Source organism: Morone saxatilis, unplaced genomic scaffold, assembly GCF_004916995.1.
Source record: "Morone saxatilis isolate NCDOM2014 unplaced genomic scaffold, NCSU_SB_2.0 Contig19, whole genome shotgun sequence".
Taxonomy (NCBI): domain Eukaryota; kingdom Metazoa; phylum Chordata; class Actinopteri; family Moronidae; genus Morone; species Morone saxatilis.
Window position 1 is genome coordinate 3470967 of NW_023339751.1, and position 4032 is coordinate 3474998.

Sequence of the window (4032 nt, forward strand, 5' to 3'; positions counted from 1 at the left end):
CTGTCTGTCTCTCTCCCTCCCTCCCTCACAGGTAACAGGCGTTATTGTTTAAAGTTTAAACTCAGCTGTGCAAAGTTTAGAAAAGTTAATCGAGATTCTCTTAAAAAAACCCAAACAAATAAAGTTGTATGTTCTTTGCCATTTTAAACCACTTAAAATGTTAAAATTATACCAATAAACGCTTTAATAGTTTATCTAAACAACTTATTTTCCCTTCTTTCTCTAATAATAATGACAATAATATTAATAATAATAATACTATTAATGGTGGTATATTGTCAGTATAACTAGTACATGTGCATTCAAATGGTTAAAACAATGTTTAATAAAAGCTACAATACTTATTATTATCAATAATAAGAATACGAATAATATAAATTATTATTATTATTATTATTATTATTATTGTTATTGTTATTATATAATTCTATGTGTTTTTATTGCTTCCTCCGCAGTGGTAGGAAACCAGGCTTGGAGTCAGAGCGCTTGTAACAACGTGTGTCTGAGCCTGAGGGAAGGTTACCCGACACCAGTCAGGGCTGTAGAATAAATAATACAGCTCAGATTCAATGTAAACACCCATTAATAACTGATACTTTAAGACAGGTTTCTTTTTAATTCATTTAAACACACCCTAATATATTATTAAAAACTAAAAAAATGAATTATTCCAAATTAAAAAACACAATTAAACTGTTTTGTGGCGTTAATTATTTGTCTCTTATGTGTCTGTATATTTTTATTCCGTTATGTACATTTATATATTTATATATTCACATTAGAGAATAATCTGCTGGGATGGAGAGAGAACATTCACATTATCTGGCTGCAGTGTTTCTCTGTGTTTTTAATAAAATTACAGCTGTGGGTGCGTTTTCCCATCGAGCCACCAGGAGGAGGCGAACCCCGTCTCTCCTCATTAATTTACTCCTAATTAACAACCACACTGAGCACCAGACCTGCTCTGCAGCCTGTGTACCCCTCAGTGTCTGACTGTATAACAGTGATAAAGACAGAAGGAGGACTGAGAATGCGTCATTAGAGCTGAATTAGTGCAGACAGATGAAGAGATCCGATCCAGACTGGATGGTTCTCTTCCTTTAACCGGGTCCTTCAAGCGCCTCCGGATCCGGACTCTGGGGGTTCAGACATCCTTTTGGAGAGCACTCATTAATGTTTGTTTGCTCTCTCTGTCTGTTTGGGTCTCTGCCTTCTCTCTCTGCTCTCGGGGGGCCTTCCGGCTCCGGTCTGGTCCGACCGGGTCTGGTTGTGATGTGATTCGGGGATCCTGGTTCAGCACCGCGGACAGCGGTCCATTGACCCTCAGCTGCTCCTCTGAGCTCTAACATCTCTTAGTTTGAAACTCCAAAAACTACCGCCACACTTCATGTTTCATATGTCGGTAAAATAAATAAATACATAAATAAATAATACAATTAATTTGACAATAAATAAATCTTTGTGTCTCTGTAACAGAAAATACTGTATTTTTCCTAATTTACTGACCGTATTGTACCTAAAATAATATTTAGATTTCTATAATATTATCTTAAGCTGTAAGAAATAACCCATTTTAAATGTTGCAATGGTCGTATTGTAATATTTCCAACTATATTTGCTGTCGCTTTGTGTACAGAGAATTATTAGAAGAACAAATCAGTAATATCAGTGTTTAATCAGGCTTTGTTAGTCTAAGTCAGTTCCTCCTGAGGCCTAACAGCCTAATAATTGTTGCATATAGAAAACAGTCATTAAATATCTATATAAAGAATATTGGGAGCAGCAATTTAATTATAAATCATCTCAAATCTAAAAATCCTCATAAACGATAAATCACATCGTTATTAATGAAGTTTCACCCTGTTTTTAAATTCTAAATCTGATTTTTTTTTTTTTTAAAAAACATATTTAAAGTGAATTTTAAAGTACACTTACTGAGTCAGGACCCTGCGGTTGTCTTCCTCCTGATGAACCTCTCACAAGGTAACACTGTGTGATATCTTGTTGAGTAAATGGATCACTGAGGGTGGAGACAAAGCTAGTGAATGAAGAACTGGTCTCCCAGCCTCCTTTACTGGCAGGACCCACAGTTATTAGACCAGAACTCCAGCAGGTCTCCGTCCCCACTCCTGCCTTCACACAGCACATAAAACCAGATTATCTGACTTAATAACAACATTTCTGTAAACCTGTAATTACTCAAACTGATCACACATCAACTGTTTTTATGAATTTATCTGATCCACACACACTTCCTCTCTGTGTATCTCATATGTGTGTGAGTGTGTGTGTGTGTGTGTGTGGTCAGTGGTCGACCTGCTGATCCTGAACATCCCATGGTCATAAGACCGCTTAGTAACTTTTTGTTACTCATTAAATCTTTTGGTTTAAAGGATACTCTGTGCTTGAATGGCGACGATGAATTCCCTCCACAGTTTAATCCACAACAGCTCGAAAATCTCAGCTTTTTGTTTCTCCGGCAAGTTAATTAACGTCCAAAGACCTTAAAAATCATATTATTGTCATAAGACACGATGGGAAAATGCTGCTTCATCTGATAAAATCAGGTTTCTAAGTCAAAGATTAACCTAAAATAACAATAACACAACTTCCTCCATTAGTAATCTTTATTTTCTGCAATGTGATCCTTTTAACACAAATATCTATTCAATGGAATTCAGGTTTATTTATTCATTTATTTGTCTTTTTTCCACTATTTGTCAGCTGCGTATGAACAATCAGACCCTTGTAGTGAACAATGTAGTATCACACATACTGTATCCGCTTGAGGCTGCATATCATTAAAGAACCATTTTATTAGAGCACACCCATTAATTGTTCAAAGATATCTGTGCAGTTTCATGCTCTATTTCTGTATAACACTCCCTAAATACAGCCTTTAAACCCACATATGTTTGTGTTTTGGATGCCGAGCCTTTTAGGTAATCCCCTCAAAGGTGCAGTGAGGTGAGTGTAGCTGCAGAAGGACCTGTAGGGTAGTCGGGCCCTCGTCGTGGGCCCCCCTAAAGAAAAACCTCCTCACTATGCAAAGCAAATGCAGTTTCAACACCAGTTTCCCTTCCTGCGTGACTGACAGCTCAATTGCTCATCGCGTGTGAGTGAGCATGGAGGTCAGGGAGGAGCTCGGGAAGGTGTGTGCAGGTGATGATTTGCTCAGACAGTAAAGGTACAGTTACATTGTTAAGTTCCAGCCTGGCAGGGCAGCGATCACGTCTGATTCCAACAACATTTCTCACATTCAGAGCATAGTTTTTGTGTACACAGGAAATGAGAGTCAGCCATATGAGGAAATTACATCATCCTTGCAAAATGGGAATGATAAATGAAAGGGGCCATTACTTTGATTTATGTCTGTAATTAGTGGGAGCATGCACAGGACCTCGGGAAGAGCTGCGCGCCTTTTACAGCACTTACGGGGGCTTATCTTGGTCTCCGAATCAATGCATGTGAACTTCTGGGGAAAACAGAGGAACAGAGGATGGGGGGAACTGCCCGAGGCTATTCTAAAGGTGCAGAGCAGTCACGCACATGTGCTTCATCATAAGGGTGACAACTGAAGGGAAAGCCACTGACAACTTCACTAAACAACAGGTCTACCTCCGTGTGCTTGTCAGGGTTAGGCGTAGAATAGAGCCGCTAACCCACTTGGATTTGGTTAAGCTTTTTAAGCGTGGTTCTTTCAAAACATGCATGCAATTAAACGATATAGTCACATTTACAGAGGTGGGACGTAACATAGATACCTACTGGTACTGTGTACTTAAGTAGTTTCTTTACTTATTCACTTTTTACTTTTATATTTTCACACAAATATCTTTCTACCTGACAGGTTCAAAATAGGCTTGTTACTTTAGATTTAATGCATTTGAAAGGAATATTGGACTGGTTTTTTTGCACCATCGCATGCCTTTCCAACATCAAGACCAATGCACATCATGTATGACAGAAAAAGACCAAAAAGATGTAATGACATAAAGATGAAACAGACAGGAGAGTTCAGTTCTCTTTGCA

At 38.1% G+C, this 4032-nt stretch overlaps 1 protein-coding gene across 1 annotated transcript in view; it reads right to left on the reverse strand.

The window, feature by feature from the left end:
* LOC118329718 (cytochrome P450 1B1) overlaps window positions 1-1988 on the reverse strand; it is a 6714-nt gene extending 4726 nt beyond the window's left edge. The window contains exon 1 of the mRNA XM_035663978.1: window positions 1936-1988. The gene's annotated coding sequence lies outside the window, so the exon portion shown is untranslated. The remainder of the gene's footprint in view (window positions 1-1935) is intronic.
* Window positions 1989-4032: the final 2044 nt, after the last annotated feature.